Source organism: Dendrobates tinctorius, unplaced genomic scaffold (assembly GCF_039654945.1).
Source record: "Dendrobates tinctorius isolate UK_male_01 unplaced genomic scaffold, ASM3965494v1 ptg000010l, whole genome shotgun sequence".
Lineage (NCBI taxonomy): Eukaryota > Metazoa > Chordata > Amphibia > Anura > Dendrobatidae > Dendrobates > Dendrobates tinctorius.
In genome coordinates, this window is record NW_027361678.1 from 4770788 (window position 1) to 4789046 (window position 18259).

The following is an 18259-nucleotide window of genomic DNA, read 5'->3' on the forward strand; positions in this document are numbered from 1 at the left end:
TGGCGAGGTTAGGCCAGGAAACATCTGGGGAGCAGTTTAAAATGGTCCGGTCTGGACGTGTGCTGCACAGAAGTGTCAGCGAAGTAGGGAAAGATGAGGAAACAACTGAATTTCATCCAACTGTGGAGGTAACATGTGAAGTTCTAAGTAAAGAAAACATGCAAGTTATCCTGGACTGTGTCTCCATTACTGGGGGTTGCCTGGAAGAGGGGCTGTCGCTGCCTGGGAAGTGCCCAGGGGGACCTGAAACTGGAGATGCAGGTATGCTGAGAAGTGGAATACAGTTTTCTGTGAGGGAAGGTCGGGACACAGATGCTTCAGTGTCTCTGGCCATGACTACATTTCTGACCCCCCCTTACACTTACAACGAGGCTTGTGTGCAAAACTCTGAGAACCCCCAGGGGAAGATTCCCTATAATGAGGCATATGGAGGCACTGTGGGCACCATAGGACCTGTGATCCGGCGGTGTCAGTCTTTTTAAAAGTGCTGTCGGCCACAGTTTTGTGTACTTCTGAAATGGACACTGCTGAACAGAGGCCAGATGGAGTCCAGAAAAAATCTGCTACCTCATTATAGTGAATGGATCCCTCGAGGTTTCATCTGTCACGTCACTCAGAGATTTAGATGGAAACCCCAAAGTGCTCAGCATAGAGCACCAGATAAATGTGATCCCTAATGTTGTAAGAAGATGAGTCAGGACGGAGTCAGCAGTGTGTGGTGCCCTTTAAGGCTGGAACTATGGGGGCTGTCACCACTGTTTGTGGGAGAGATTTCCTCTGAGAGGGAGAGACCTTTCTGTCAGACAGCAGGGGGCGCGAGGTACAAAAGGAGACCTAAGCGTGAGAATGAGGCAGACTTGGTGGGAAGGCGACAGGAGATGGTTGTCTCCCTCTCCGCTGCTTATACTGACAAATCCACTTTTCCCAGACCTTAGTGTGCTGACCTTGAGACTTCTTGAGATGCTATTAAGTTACCATCTGTAACTGCACAGTTGGATACCCCGTTTCATCCGAGATACCAGATCAACTGCTTAGAGACTACTTCGAAAGACTGCGGGCTGTTGCAGCTTGTACATATGCTCCCAACCCGTGCCCGGCGCCATTTCTGAGGCATCAACATAAAGGACTGTTTCCACGTGCCAGCGTACCCAAGACAAGCAGGACTGCATCCATCGGCACTGTCTGGCGGCAGTGTTACTCGTTTCTCTGTAGTAGGGCCAGAGACTTTGTGCATCACTGGAGACGCCGCCAGGAGATTTTCCAACCTTCCCCTTGCTAGAACTGCAACTGATAAGTGTCCCATTTATTTTGTATATTCTTTTGTCGTTGCCTTTACCTCCCTGCGTGGAGTATTATTTGTTATTGATTGTTCAGTAAATCCTTGTTAACCCTTTCTCTGTCTCCGGTTACTCACTGCATCCCACGAACTATTTGTTCCTTACAACGTTATGCAAAATGTTCCCAATAAAAGCTTCAACTCAATCCACCAAAAAAGCAAGCCCTCACTCAGGTCCGTCATCTGTTACTGGTAGCAAAGCAAAAGGAAATGCTAAATGGCTTCACACTCCTCAAAAGAAATTCAGCAAATTCTGCACTTCCAAATCCAAATGCCCCCCTCCCTTCTGAGCCCCAGGGTGCCTAAACAACATTTAGCACCCACATGTTTGGCATTTGTGTAGTAATGAGAGCTGGCCTAAATTTACAGGTGCGTGTCTCCAAAAGCATGAGCTGGACATACATGTAATGTACTCGTTACTACAATGGCATTTTGCAATTTTCACTCAGCAACATCCACTGCTGCCTGTTTCTGGAAAACACCTATGGAGTCAAAATCGTCACTACATCTGTAGATAAATTGCCAAAGGGGTATAATTTACAGAATTTGGTCACTTGAGGGGGGTTTCCGCTGTTTAGGCACAAAAGAGGCTCTCCAAACACTACATGGCATCCGCTAATTATTCTAGTAAATTTTACATTCAAAAAGTCAAATGGCGCTCCTTCCCTTCCGTTCCAAGCTCTGCCGTGCACCCAAACAGTAGTATGCCCCACATATGGGGTATCGTGTACTCAGGAGAAATCGCACAACAAATTGTATGGAGCAATTTCACCTGTTACCCTTATGAAAATGCAAAATATGGAGCTAAAAAAGATTTATTTTGGAAAAATATAATTTTTTTATTTCCACGACTCTACGCTATAAACTTCTGTGAAGCACCTGTGAGTTCAAGGTGCTCAATATGCATCTAGATAAGTTCCCTAAGGGGTCTAATTTCCAAAATGGTGTCACTTGTGGGGGGTTTCCACTGTTTAGGCACATTAGGGCCTCTCCAAACTCGACATAGCAACCACTAATTATTCCAACATATTTTACATTCAAAAAGTCAAATGGCGCTCCTTCCCTTCTGAGTCCTGCCATGCACCCAAACAGTTGTTTTCCTTCACATATTGGGTAGCAGCGCACTCAGGAAAAATTGTAAAAAAAAATTGTATGGAGCAATTTCTCTTGTTACCCTTATGAAAATGCAAAATTTGGAACTAGATTTATCTGGGAAAAATTTGATTTTTTTTTCACGGCTTAACGTTATAAACTTCTGTGAAGCACCTTGGGGTTCAAGGTGCTCAATACATATCTAAATAAGTTCCCTATGGGGTCCAGTTTCCAAAATGTGTCACTTGGGGGGGTTTCCACTGTTTAGGCACATCAGGGGCTCTCCAAACATGACATGGTGACTGCTAATTATGCCAGCAAATTATACATTCAAAAATTAGGTCTCAAGGAAAATTTTTATGAAAGAAAAGTAAATGTTTATTTTTTCCTTCCACGTTCCAAAAATTCCTGTGAAGCACCTGAAGGGTTAATAAACTTCTTGCATGTGGTTTTCAGTACCTTGAGGGGTGCAGTTTTTAGAATGATGTCATTTTGGGGTATTTTCTGTCATATAGGCCCCTCAAAGTCACTTCAAATGTGAGGTGGTCCCTAAAAAAATGGTTTTGCAAATTTTGCTGTAAAAATTAGAAATCCTTGGTCAACTTTTAACCCTTATAACTTTCTAACAAAAAAAATTGTTTCCAAAATTGTGCAGATGTAAAGTAGACATGTGGGAAATGTTATTTATTATCTATTTTGTGCGATATGATTCTCTGATTTAAGGGCATAAAAATTAAAAGTTTAAAAATAGCAAAATTTTCACCTAATTTCCGTTTTTTTAGCAAATAAACGCAAGTCATATCAAAGAAATTTGACCACTATCATGAAGTACAATATGTCACAAAAAAAGAACCTTAGAACCAGTGGGATCCGTTGAAGCATTTCAGAGTTACCGTATTACCTCATAAAGTGACAGTGGTCAGAATTGTTAAAGTTGGGCTCGTCATTAAGCTGAAAACAGGCTTCAGGGTGAAGGGGTTAAAGGGTGTGGGGGACACCAAAGAGTCTAACAGTCATAACAAAGGTAGTTAGAAATAGGGTTAGATCAGCAAACTAAACTATATGACAGAAAAAGGGTTGCCCCATCTGAGACCTTTTGTCACACTGCAGCTCTGCAGGTAAATGCAAACTCCACAAGATGGCAACAGAATGGAGAGAAGACTGAAATACAGCTCAAAGCAGATCAGCAGCACTGCAGCGAGGCTACCATCGGGTAGCAGCAGAATAGTCAAACAATTCGGGTCGATGCCAGAGAGTTGCACAGTACTAAGGGAAATACCAAACACAGAGGAACACCAAAATGTTCAGTACTGCTCAGAAGCAGAAATATCAGAAGCAAGAGACAGGAACAGGTCAGTGCCAAAACAGAGTCAGGTATCGGGGAATCCAAACACACAAGGATACACAGAGACATGACAAGAGAAAAGTTAACCCCTGAATGACTAGACCGGGAAAAGGAGAGACAGGAAAAACCCAGTCTGGATCATGACAGTACCCTCCTCTCAGGGGGAGGTGCTGCACCCCCAGCTTTCTCAAGATAGCTCACATGAAAAGCCCGGACCAACCAATCTGCATCGTGCCGGGATCCAAGAAAGATCCTCAGGACTGTAACCTCTTCCAATGTACCAAGTACTGAAGCAAACTGAGAACCAACCGAGAATCAACAATCCATTCAACTTCATACTCAGTCGGACTATCCACCAAGACAAGAGACAGAGGGGATGGCAACCCAGCAGAGGAAGGTACAAATGACTTAGGCTAGTTTCACACTAGCATTTCACTGACCTGCGTCGGTCTGCGCACGGCCGCCGCTAAGCTCCACCCCCGGCCGTGCCTCCTCCCGGCCGCTCCGCCTATGGGCGCATGACGCTGCATGCGACCTGCGTACCCTATCTTTAGCATTTTATTTAGATCCCGAAAATCGAGGCGAGGGTGTAAACCACCATCCTTTTTTTTTATCAAAAAAGAATCCAGCGGCCACCAAGAGAGACAGAGGGACAGATGTGACCCTTGCGTAAACTTTGAGATATATAATTTTTCATAGCAGTACGTTCCGGGCCGGAAAGATTGTACAAACGGACCTTGGGCAATTTAGCACCCAGAATAAGATTGATAGTACGGGGTGGCAATACCTCATGCTCTTTTTCAGAAAACACAGCCTCAAAATCTTTCAGGTACTCCAGAATACCCTCCAGCTTAATGGATGCCATAAGCACAGTCGAAAGACAACTATTTGAACAGTTAGAACCCCATTTCACAATATCCCGAGATTCCCAGTCAATAACAGGAATATGCAATTGCAACCAGGGGAATCCAGTCCCACTGGAAGATTATCCAGAACATAACATGAAATTTGTTACTGATGCAAGGACCCCACCTTGAGGAGAAACTCTTCAGAGACAAATTTAACAAAATTTTTCGCCAATGATGTCTTATCAATGGCAATGATATGGACTGGTGTCTCAAGACTAACTGTCCCTATATTACTCCTGGATACCAGACTTGAGTTAATGAAGTTCATGGATGACCCACAGTCCACAAAAGCTGAAATGGGTGAGGAAGCAATCCCCACAACAAAGTTTTACCTCTAAGAAAATTTTTTGGAATGAAAAAAAGGGTACCTGAGAGTCTGGGTGACCTCCTCAGCAATCACCCAGACTCAGCCTCTTGTTAGTCAGTGGACAAGAGAAACAGTCCTTTTTCCAATGTCCCGGACTTCCACAGTAAAAACATAACTTCCCTTCATGTTGTCGCTTCCTCTCCTTCTCCTTGAGACTAGTGGCCCCAACCTCCATAGGTTCTGTATAGGGCATCACTTCGGATTTAACAAGATGTATAGGATCCTCTCGTTGGATTACTCCTCTCTCCCGCAACCTCCGATCCATACGAATGGCCTGAGTCATGGCCTCCTCCAAGGAGTTGGGTGGCAGATGAGAGCCGGAGCATCCTTAAGATGATCTTACAGTCTTCTCCTGAATTAACATCTTAACGCATAGTCGACCCGACACTTCGGTGGATCACCATCTAAACTCCGAACAATACCATTCGGCAGTGAGTTTACCCTGGGAGAGACCCAGAAAAAAACAGCTTACAACTCTCTCTGAATGTACAGAATTTCTCTTTTTCCCCCAGAGAAAATATCAGGGAGCCTGACCATAGGTTCAGAAGAGTGTAAAGAGACATCTATGGAGTCTGAGTGCATGCAGGCAATTGTGTCATAGAACCCTGAACAGACTTAACTGTCTCAGTAAGTTCCCTCTGGAGTTGATTATAGGAAGTAGCTAGAGTTCTATGTTCTACAGACAAGTCCTGCATCATTTGAATCAAATTTGACATCTGATCCGCAAGGGTCCAAAGCAGATCCATAACCAAAAGGAAAAAGGAAAAAAAAACTGACTATGGTCAGTTATAATGTCACGCTGCAGCTCTGCAGGTAAATGCAAACTCCACAAGATGGCAGCATAGTGGAGAGAAAACTGAAGTACTGCTCAGAGCAGGCCAGCAGCACTGCAGCAAGGCAACCACCAGCAGCAGAATAGTCAAACAAGCCGGGTCAATACCAGAGAGCAGTACCAAGGGAAATACCAGAGTCAGAGGAATGCCCAAAAGGTTAGTACTGGTCATAAGCACAAATACCAGAAGCAAGAGACAGGAGCAGGTCAGAGCCAAAGCAGAGTCGGGTACCGGACACACAGAGATGGGACAGGCAGGGACGGAGAACACAGGCACAAGCAAAGTCAGCTAAGCACAGCAGGACATACTAGGGGTTCTCCAGAGTCGGCTACACAAGCCATAGGCAAGAAATATAACTGACACTGACTGCAGGAAGCAGTGCAGAGAAATAGCCGACCTCACACCAGAACGAGGCAGAGAAAAGTTAACCCCTGAATGGCCAAACCAGGAAAAACCCGGTCTGGATCATGACACCTTTCTGGTATAGCAACAGGCTATGTCATAATTATCTGGTAGGGTCCTGCATCTATCTAAAGAACAAGCCCCCATTGGATATCGTCTGGAAAGGAGAGGTGCATTTTTATGGGAGCTGTAAAAAATGGCAAGAGAGCTTGCTTGGAAATTTTTGGGCCTCCCATAGCATGGCCACTAGTGATGAGCGAACATGCCCAGATGTGTTATCTGAGCATGCTCAGGTGCTAACACGGTGCCTTTGGCGTATTTGAATAACATGTTCGAGTCCCCACGGCTCCATGTCTCGTGGTCGTTCGACAGCCACAACACATGCAGGGATTGTCTGTTTGTTAGGAAATCCCTGCAAGTGTTGCTGCTGTCTAGCAGCTGCGAGACATGCAGTCACGGTGACCCGAACATATAATTCGAGCACGTCAAATATACTCTATTAACCCACGAGCATGCTGGGATAACACCTTATCCGAGCACGCTAGCTCATCACTAGTGGCCACCTTTCCTTCCTGACTGCACACAATTGGGAATCCATTTTTGAGATAAATACAGGTTCCTGGTCCGGAGATAGATGCTGATATGCCATTTTTATGACCCATGTGGGACAGCCCAATTGAAGTAAACGCTGCCTTGATTTTTTATTGAACTACAAGTCCCAGCCTCTGCAAACCCGAATGATCTGCCTATGCAAGTTTCAAAAAATAAAAATAACTAAAATCCGGAATTCCTTTTTTTATATATTTGTAAATATAACTTTATAAAGAAAAAAAAATCCCGTTTCTTTAAGGCTTACAAAATGACTTATGTTTAGTAAACCAATAAATTCAGTTTAATTTCTGGTAAGGTTTTGGTGCATTATAAATTCTTCTTGTTGGGATATTGCATACAGGCTCGGGAAAGAAATTCTTAAAATTGAATTTCATGCTTGCATGTGTCTCTGTGATCTGCAGTGTGTATGATCTCTGAGTGGAAAACTCCTCTGAAAGTAAATGGATTACCCTTTTCTCTTGCACTCTCTGATGTCTTCTCAGAAGATATCACTCCTGCACTCTGTGATCTTTAACCCACTGCAATCGACTTGACAAGCGTTGAAATGAGAGCCTCTGGGTGGCGCCCTATGCCTTTTTGGCCTTTTCTTTAATTTGGCGTTCTGTGGACAGTGAATGCAGGATACAGCTGTGTAATGACTGTTCCAAGTGTTGACAGTAAGCATAAATATTCTTTATTTCGATTGTGCTGTAAATAACAATTTCTTGTATTATTCTAGCAAATGCCAGAAGGGCCCTTCTGGTCATGGGCCGCCTTGTCTCCTATGTTGTTAACAGAATTGGTGATCTCAAGACACCCACACTGTTAAAGAGTTGTGAAGGAGCACAAAGTCACTGACTCCACCAGGCCACGGGTATTAGAAAATATTGATCTTGTAGTAAATCTTGCTTTCCTCCATCAAGGGTAATATTAGTAATATATGTCATCTAGTGCTTGGGGATTGGGACAACATGGGCCTGTGTGATTTCAAATGCCAGGGCTGAATTTCAGCCCCAGTCCATACCTCCTGTGGGTTGTACGTATTTTTCACTGACCCATAGACTTGTATTGGCACTTTTCAATACCGGTAAAAATGGAAATTTTTCAGTGTCTGTTAAAAAAACACGCAAAACACAAGCCGCGGAGACACCATCACATGTGAAAAAAACACAGACATGAGAACAGTCCCACAGACAATAATAATTACTTGTCTCCGTGAAAATCACTGATAGTCTTCATTCAGATGTCAGTGATTTTTCGCATCCTTAAAAACGGACCAATTTTCATCAGGTTTTTGGATTTGAGTTTCATCAGTGTTTGTTTCGTGTGTTAGTTTTTTCCATCAGTCGTTCATCAGTGATTAAGGGCTCATTCAGACGCCTGATTTTCACATACAAGTGCGAACCATGGTTTTCAAGGATAGCATTCGTACCTGTGATGCTATGGGGCCATTCACATGACCAATAGGTGCATGGAAAGTTGGAGACGTGTCCAATTTTGATCCGAGGGTCTGCTCAAAATCAGCAATGTAAGTCAATGGGTTTGTGAAAAAAACAGGAATGCACTATCGTGACATTTGAGTGCGGTCCAATTTTCAAGGACTGTCAAAATGGAGAAGGTGGAGAATTTTTTTTTAATTATTTTTCCAGGTAGGTACGAGAAAAAACTAATGACATTGGTAACACACTCTGATGAAAGTCTGATCAGAATAATCGGTCCGTTTTTTTTGTTCGTTGAAAAAAATGGAAATGTTGATGAGCCCTTACTTGTATAAAAAAATGGAAAGCTTCTCTCTCATATTGCTTTACTAAAAATTGAAAGCACAATGACAGAATCAAAGTGCTGCTGATTTTTTTTCAAGGGCCCATAAACTTGTATTGCCAAGTTTGATCCATGACTTGGATTAAAAAACACATATGTCTCTGTTTTTTGATGCAGACCACTCGGTTCACAAAAATACAAGGACACGTGAACAGTTCCAAAAATTTTATTGGGTATGTTTTCTATCAGTGAAAAACATGGATAGAACTTTTGCGTGAAAAATGGACATCTTCATGAGCCCTTTATTGTATTTTAAATAAAATCAGAAGTGGAAAATATAGATCTTAACTACCAATGTTCATGTGAGTCACATTTTATTTACCCATCATCAACAAAATGGGGTGAATATTTTTCAATTGTTACAATGAACCAACTGGTGTATTAGGGTCATAAATGTCCTGAACCGTATATGTAAGGGACTGCCCCACAAATAAATATTAGCACACTACTCAGACTAGGCTGCTGTTACATACATGCTATGGTGCCCCCTAATGTTTATTTGATTGGTACTCGGACTGTCCAGTGCTGGTGGTCACACAAGCTCAGGAACGCTGTCCAACTCAGTAGTTACATCAACAGTGTGCTTCACACCATTTCCATAATTTCTATCCATTTAGATAGGAGTTTTGCAAACAGCACAGAGTAACTACACTTGGCTGTTTTCATAACTCTTGTGATCAGGACATATCTCTGCCATGAAAGGCTTAGATGTAAAAAAAAAACCTTTAAATGGGAATGTATCAACAGGACAACTTCTTAAAAGTAATCCGAACCAATGTTCAAATGGATTGCCACGGGTCCAGTGCTTGAAAACCACAGCATTTAGATGTTATTGCTGGGGAAGGCCCAGACCAGCTAACCATTTCTTTTGCATCAATGTTTTTTCAGTGGGGAGAGACAAGTAAACTGCTTCTAGGCACTTCTGAAATCAGCTGGTCCTAAAAGCATCTTTAGTCCAGCCACAAGGATAAAGGATAAAATTTTATTTATTGAATATTGCTGGAAAACATGTAACCGAGAAACATCATAAAATGAAGGCGAGCCTACGTGCCTAGAACATCTATGATTGACAGGGAAACTGTTATAACACTTGTTATTACAATTATTAGGAAAAGGAAGAAACACAAGATGCCTGTCAATCTTCCATGGTCTGGAGCTCCATGCAAGATCTCACTTCATGGGGTAAGGAGGATTCTGAGAAAGGTCATGTATCCCAAGATTTTGGCCAACATTCTCCTTCCCTCAGTAAGAGCATTGAAGATGGGACGTGGCTGGGTGTTCCTGCATGACAATAACCTGAAACAAACAGCTAGCGCAACTAAGGGGTGGCTACATAAGAAGTATCTCAAGGTCCTGAAGTGGCCTAGCCAGTCTCCAGACCTGAACCCAATAGAAAATCTTTGGCGGGAGCTGAAACTCAATATTGCCCGAAACCTGAAAGATCTTGAGAAGATTTGTATGGAGGAGTGGCACAAAATTCTTTCTGCAGTGTGTGCAAACTTGGTCAAGAACTACAGGAAATGTTTGACCTTTGTAATCGCAAACAACAGTTTCTGTACCAAATGTTAAGTTCTGTTTTTCTATTGTAGCACATACTTATTTCATGCAATAAAATTCAAATGAATAATCATACAAGGGGATTTTCTGGATTTTATTTTTAGATTCAGTCTCTCACAGTTGAAATGTACCTACAATAAAATTACAGTAGGCCAGACCCATTAATAATGTATGGGTCCTTTGGCGATATCTGACAATGATCTACAGATAAATATTTCAAATGTATTACAAGCTTTATGGCCCTACACATAAGACTGAAATAGCACAAAAAGAGGACTTAAAAATCCTCCAATAATACAAGAAAACAGCAAAAAAGCAGAAAGGTTTACCCGTCCAGGCCCCCAGACAAATGCACTATCAGGATGCAGTGGGCCCATATAATTAAGATGGCAACACAGGTGCAAGAATACAGATGAAACAACCGCTCACAGCCTACCAATACCTGGAGGGGGCGGTTGCCTGGTATATTAATGCAGAATAAAAACTTGTATGCGGCGCTGTTCACACTATGGCAATGCACAGCATCCTGGTTAACAGCCTAGTAGTGACACCCTTCTATTAGATCAGGCGGGCTGCCCAGCACTATCAAAATGCATGGCATGTGAACAGACACCGCAGTTTACAAGACCAAATAGTCCCAACTGCACCCCGAATAAAAATTGCAAAAAACACATAAAAATGTGAGGTATTAGCTGATATTTTGGCCAAAATACGTGAGCCCATAACCTGCGCCAAAGGTCCTCACTGCAGGGGGAGGCTGTGCTATATCCTATGTGGCTGTGCTATATCCTATGTGGCTGTGGCTATATCCTAATGTGGCTGTGGCTATATCCTAATGTGGCTGTGGCTATATCCTAATGTTGATGTAGTTATATACTAATGTGGCTGTGGCTATATCCTATGTGGCTATACCCTATGTGGCTGTGGCTATATCTAATGTGGCTGTGGCTATATCCTATGTGGCTGTGGCTATATCTAATGTGGCTGTGGCTATATCCTATGTGGCTATGGCTATATCCAATGTGGCTGTAGCTATATCTAATGTGGCTGTGGCTATATCCTATCCTATGTGGCTATGGCTATATCCTATGTGGCTGTGGCTATATACTAATGTGGCTGTGGCTACATACTAATGTGGCTGTGGCTATATCCTATGTGGCTGTGGCATTATACTAATGTGGCTGTGGCTATATACTAATGTGGCTGTGGATACATACTAATGTGGCTGTGGCTATATCCTTTGTGGCTGTGGCAATATACTAATGTGGCTGTGGCTATATCCTATGTGGCTGCGGCTATATACTATGTGGCTGTGTTTATACACTATGTGGCTGTGTTATATGCTATGGGCGGGTACATTATACATTATATTCTATGGGGAGGCTGTGTTATATACTATGGTGGTATATTATATTCTATGGGGAGGATGCGATATATTCTATGGGGGGGCTACATTATATTCTATGGGGGCTACAGGGCTACATTATATTCTATGTGGAGGTGGGCTGTATTATATTCTATGGAGGCTACATTATTACATAATATTCTATGGGGAGGTGGGCTGTATTATATTCTATGGGGAGCTACATTATATTCTATGGGGGGCTGTATTAGCCTTTATGAGGGAGGATTGCATCATATTCTTTGATGGGGCTACATTATATTCTATGGGGAGGTGGGCTGTATTATATTCTATTCAGGGTTACATTATATTCTATGGGGGGGCTATTATATTTATTATATTCTATAAGGGGTGATTGCATCATACTCTATGAGGGGTTACATTTTATTCTATGGGGGCTAGATTATATTGTATGGGGGCTTCATTATACTTTATGAGGGGGCTACATTATATTCTATGGGGGCTGAATTATACTATATCAGGCGGGCTATATTGTATTCTATGGAAGGGCTACATTATACTATATAAGGGGGCTGCCATATATTCTATGGAGGAGCTGCATTATACTATATGAGTGGGGCAGCATTATATTCTATGGGTGGGTTACATTATACTCTGTGGGGTGGCTGCGTTATACTCTGTGGGGTGGCTGCTTTGTATTACATGTGGGCTGCATTATACTGTATTGAGGACTACGAGGAAAACATTATATGAAGAACTATGGGGTGCATTATACTATGAGAAGTGAATTGTACTACATGGATGACTATGGCAGTGCATTATACTATATGGAGCACTATGAGGAGTGTAATAAACTATATGGAGGACTGAGCAGTGTATTTTAATATATGTAGGACTATGAAGAGTGTATTATACCATATGGAGGCCTGAGTAGTGTATTTGAATATATGGAGGGCTATGAGAAGTGTATTATACTATATGGAGTACTATAGTGTTAGGCATCGGATTCCTGCAGTGACACAACAGGAATCCAGAGCCTCACATGCTGCTCTGCAGCAAGCCATTCCTGAGGCTAAGTGTCACGTGACCCATCCTGTGTGACGCGACCCGCAGGCCGGTAACTAAAACAAGATGCGGCACGTGACACTGTCCTGTGTGACACGGCCTGCAGGCTGGTAACTAAAACAACAAGACAAGGGGAAGGGAAAACAGTTACAATGGTGGACCCTGCGATAGGGAAAGGGGACCTGGAGACCTCCTGCACTCCCCTGAGTCAATGTCCCTAACGCTCCTAACGTTCCCTATGCCGGTTCCACACTGGGCGCCGATCAGGAACCTGTCGCCCTAGCACACCCTACACCTATCCCTTGCTAGGGAGCTGGGTGACGCAGGCACTGGCCCCACCGCTGTACTAATACACACTAAGGAAAAACACAAACGGGGAAACACCACTCAGCTTTACTCTGTTGCACTTGCTCCTGGTAACAGACTCCACCACCAGAATGCAGCTCTCCTCTTGAATCGCTGCCACCAAGCTCTGTCAGAGCTACAAGGAAATCCCCTATGACTCCTTCCACACCAGGGCTAAGACAGTGCTGCAAGGAACGCTCTCCAGCTCCTTCCTCCCCCAAGGATGGTTGAAATGAACACTATCACCAACACTGATTGCAACACCTGTGACTCTTTTATAGCAGAGCCAGCAATCACACCTGCATTATAAACATGTGCACTTAACTAAAGAAACTAGAGTGCAATGACGCTCACCACCACCGGGGGCAAACTTAGAGCAAGCGACACCACAGTGCAATAATCCTAATGGCCACCGTTGGCAAAAACCAAACCTAAGCACAGCTTAGGGAAAAAAAAGGTTACCTGTGCTCTTTATCAGTCCTGATCCAGCATGGATCATGACAGTAAGTCCCTCTGCTGCTCCACTGAGCATGCTCATGAGATGATCTCCCATTGGAGGTCAGGAGTCATGTGCTCAGGTCCTTCTCCAGATCTGATTGGTCCATCTCAGAGATCTGGAAGGTCCCGGCAGCGCATAGCTATAAAGACTCTTCTTGCTAGATGTGTGAATGGTGAAGGATGTATGATTCTGGTGACTGACTTATTAAGATTCCCCTCCCTCTGATATTACGCATGTGGATAGGGAACTATAAAAAGAGTCAGCGCCAGTCAGTGGCAAGCCATAGGCCACTGTGCACACCGCACTTCTACACTAGCGTCTGGTGGTGTCACGTCTCTCACGGCACTATCACATAGCGGCTGTGTCTGCCGCTGCGCTGCATTCAGCAGCACTTACCGGCGCCTGCAGTTGCGACGCCGCACGCGCGGTAGGTCTAGACGGACACCGTCCCCTGTCTTTGACCCTGTTCTGTGACGTGATACCGTGCGTGCAATTTCGCTGAGACCTGTGAGTCTAACAGGCTCGGTGTTTATGTTTGTTTATGTTACAGCGCCTCTGTGAGTTGGTGACTTCGGTTGGGAGTCAGAGAGAGTGCAAATGGATTGGAACTCTGGGTACAATGGTTCCTGATGGCTTAAATGAGCAGATTAGCTTTGCATCATATCTGTAATCTGGATTTGTTTTTAATTGTGTTTGTATTTTCCCTTGTTTTTAATTTTTATTTTTATTTTTCATAGTTTAAGATGCTATTATTTTTATGATATTTGTCCTTGATGGGATTCTCCGGTTCTTTAACATATCTGGAATGTGTGGCCTTTTGCAAGGAATATCTGCCATGGGTGGAAATTGAATCATCATCGCCTTTATGGATCAAGAATAATGAAATTTATGATATTATAATATTATTTTTTCACATTACTGTTCACTATATCTTGTATTATGTGCTTATTGATATATATTTATATAATTGTGTGTAGGTTTATTTATACACTATGCTTTGTTTCACTTCATTAAAAAAATTTTTGTATTACTCCATTATTGGGGGTTTTTTCTAATATGATATTCTGCACTTTGTCACTTTTTATAATTAATTTATTTATGCGATTATTTGGCACTCTGGTTTTGATAAGACACTATAGATTTTTATGATATGGGTTATTCTTGTGCATATACTTTGCAATTGTGTATGAATATTGCCATGGTGATATATTTTTAGTTTGCACTGACGGTGATTTCTTATAATATGTTACTTTACTGCGCATAACTAATATATGTCTTGTTTGTGCGCTTATTCTATGTCCATTTACCATATCAGATTGGGGCTGAGATCACTATGGCAATGGCCTGTTAGCGCATTCTGGCGGAGTTTGAGGTTTAACGTCACTTCCAGTTATTTGACCGGATGTGACATACATTGTTTTGATTCCGGATTTTCCCTGGACATGTGCGCATGTCCATGACGTGTATGGGCAGGTTCGTCGCTCGCCGCGTCCACAGTGCGGTGGATGTGTACGGGGGTTGCCATAGTGGCGGCTCCTGTGTTCACCCATCGCATGGGAGGCCTGGGAGTGACGTCATATGCGGCCCTGCACGATTTCATCTACATGCGCCGCTCACATTGTCCATGATTAGGGACAGCTGTATGGGGTATACATAAAGGGACAGTTTACAAACGTGTGCACAGCCCCCTGAGGAAGCCCACGCGAAACGTGCGTTGGGGCTGCACGCTTCTGACCTTTCACTGTGACCAATTTGGGTGAGATTTTTTTGTGTGTTGGGTGGTTCCTATTGTTTATTAAGGAGGTTTATAGAACCATATTTATGGCGATATAGATTGAGTTGACTATATATACATTGGTTTATACGAATGCCCAGCACTTTGATAATATTGTGTTGATTTATGTGTAGACTATATTGTTATTTATACCCTACAGTTTCTGAAGCCCTGGTCTATACAATTTAGTGAATGTGTCAGATACTCTATCATGTATCCTTCACTTTTTTATGTATTTTAAGGTTTTTCTATTTTTGGATTAAACATTTATTAATAAAATTTATACAATTTTATGGGTAATTGTACCCCTTTTTTCTTTTTGTTTATCTTGTCTTCGGATGAGCCTGAGGCCTACGCCTCTGTGGGACACAAGGTGGTACGTGGCGAAAAACTTTATTTGGTGGGTTGGAAGTCTCAGGAGGGAGGTGGCCCTAGGAGGGGGGGTAATGTTAGGCGTCGGATTCCTGCACAACAGGAATCCAGAGCCTCACATGCTGCTCTGCAGCAAGCCATTCCTGAGGCTAAGTCCCTCTGTTGCTCCACTGAGCATGCTCACGAGATGATCTCCCATTGGAGGTCAGGAGTCACGTGCTCATGTCTTTCTCCAGATCTGATTGGTCCATCTCAGAGATCTGGAAGGTCCCGGCAGCGCACGGCTATAAAAGGCCCGCATGGCCGCTCGACCATGCGCTAGTATAGACTCTTCTTGCTAGATGTGTGAATGGTGAAGGATGTATGATTCTGGTGACTGACTTATTAAGATTCCCCTCCCTCTGATTTTACATGTGGATAGGGAACTATAGAAAGAGTCAGCGCCAGTCAGTGGCAAGCCATAGGCCACTGTGCACACCACACCTCTACACTAGTGTCCGGTGGTGTCACGTCTCTCACGGCACTATCGTATAGCCGCTGTGTCTGCCGCCATGCTGCACTCAGCAACACTTACTGGCGTCCGCAGTTGCGACACCGCACGTGCGGTAGGTCTAGACGGACACCGTCCCCTGTCTTATACCCTGTCTTGTGACCTAATACCGTGCGTGCAATTTCGCTGAGACCCGTGAGTCTAACAGGCTCGGTGTTTATGTTTGTTTATGTTACAGCGCCTCTGTGAGTTAACCGAGTCCGCTCTGCGCACATCGGGTGACATTGAACCCGTGCGCATTATACCGCCATATAGTGCGTCTGCCATTGTCTAGCAGTGGTTTTAACACCTACTGCACGGTGGACCCCGAGCGGCGAACGCACTTTATTATTTATTTATTTATTTATTTAGTGCGTTCCGCCGTCCCTAACATTATACTAGCGCCAGGGTCTGGCTAGTAATGGCGGACCAGCAGCAGCTTCTGCAGTACATTCGACAGCTGGAGGGCAGGTTGGCTACTCTCGAGAGTGCCACCTCAGCTGCGAAGTTTACTGAGGCTGCTGCCCAGGCAGTCGCAGAGGCTGTCTCACGTGTGTCCACATCCACGCCTGCACCGACAGTTTCCCGCCTCCCGTTGCCCGATAAATTTTCTGGCGACAGCACCTCCTGCACACTTTATTATTTATTTATTTAGTGCATTCCACTGTCCCTAACATATAGAGAGTGCATTATACTATATGGAGGACTATGAGGAGTGTATTATACTATATGGAAGACTGAGAAGTGTATTTTAATATATGGAAGATTATGAGGAGTGTATTATACTATATGTAGGACTGTATTTTAATATATGGAGGACTATAGGGAGTGTATTATACTATATGGAGGACTACGGGGAGTGTATTATACTATATGGATAACTATGGGGTGTACATTTTACAATATGGAGGACTGTGGTGCATATTATACTATGTGGAGGACTATGGGGTGTATTATACTAATCAAGCAAAATGTTGCATATTCATGGAGTGATTGGATTATTTATGCCGGAACAAAAATCATTGTTCTCAGCAGCACATCGCCAGTATAAACTGTAGATGTGCTGCTGATAACATGATACTGTGTGGTGATCTATTAGTGATACATTAGTGATAGTTCTGTCCCCATCATTCTTTCTCAAATGGTGGAAAGAAGCCGGGAAACAAGTGTTGAACAACCTCAGTATTGTCAATCACACTCATTTAGCAGCCTGAACTCAGCGCATGTAACTACAACCGAAATGCTTCTGTGTGATGTGCAATATGTTAGCATTTGGAGCCCCATTTTAAACTTTTGCCTAGGGCCCCACTTTGCCTAAAACCGGCCCTGACCAGGGCAACATCTCCTGCATCTACATCATCAGTAGATTTCAGTTGTCTCCCACCTATGGCTCTCCTGCTGTCCAGTGTGAATGCATCTTGTGCTTTCTATTCCTTTTATATGATACATTATATAGAATAATATGATAATTAGTGATGAGCGAACATGTTCGCCACTACTCGATACTCGCCCGAGTATCACTGTACTCTGCGAGCACCAAGCATTTCTGGGATTACTCGGCGGGAACTCGGGTCTCCACCCAGCTTTTTTGGTGGACATTACAGAACCAATCACGATGCAGGGATTGTCTGCCAGGCAATGAAATGCCGCAGCCATCTTTGTTGTGGTCGTGCAGTGATTGGCTGGCTTAACAGCATCATCTGGGGTATAAGAGACTGGATGCCGCCCTGCTCATCGCATTCAGCTCTGAAATGAGATAGTGTAGGGAAAGCTGCTGCCTTGATAGGGTCAGAATTGAGGATTTATTAGTGAGTGTGGGGTCTACTGTCCTAAACAACTCAAATCCAGCTAAAGCAACAGGACTAATTCCGGAGTATATATGTTCCAGTGTTAGGCAGGCAGGGTAGTGTATGTCGCTGTATACACATCAATGCAAGGCCTGCAGGCACTGTATGTGTGTATGTGCATATAATTGCATATATCAAGAGGGTCCTGTGTTCTGCTGCTGCTGCTACCTGTGGGATATATTGGCTTTATATACCTAGCCCCAGGTGTAATTG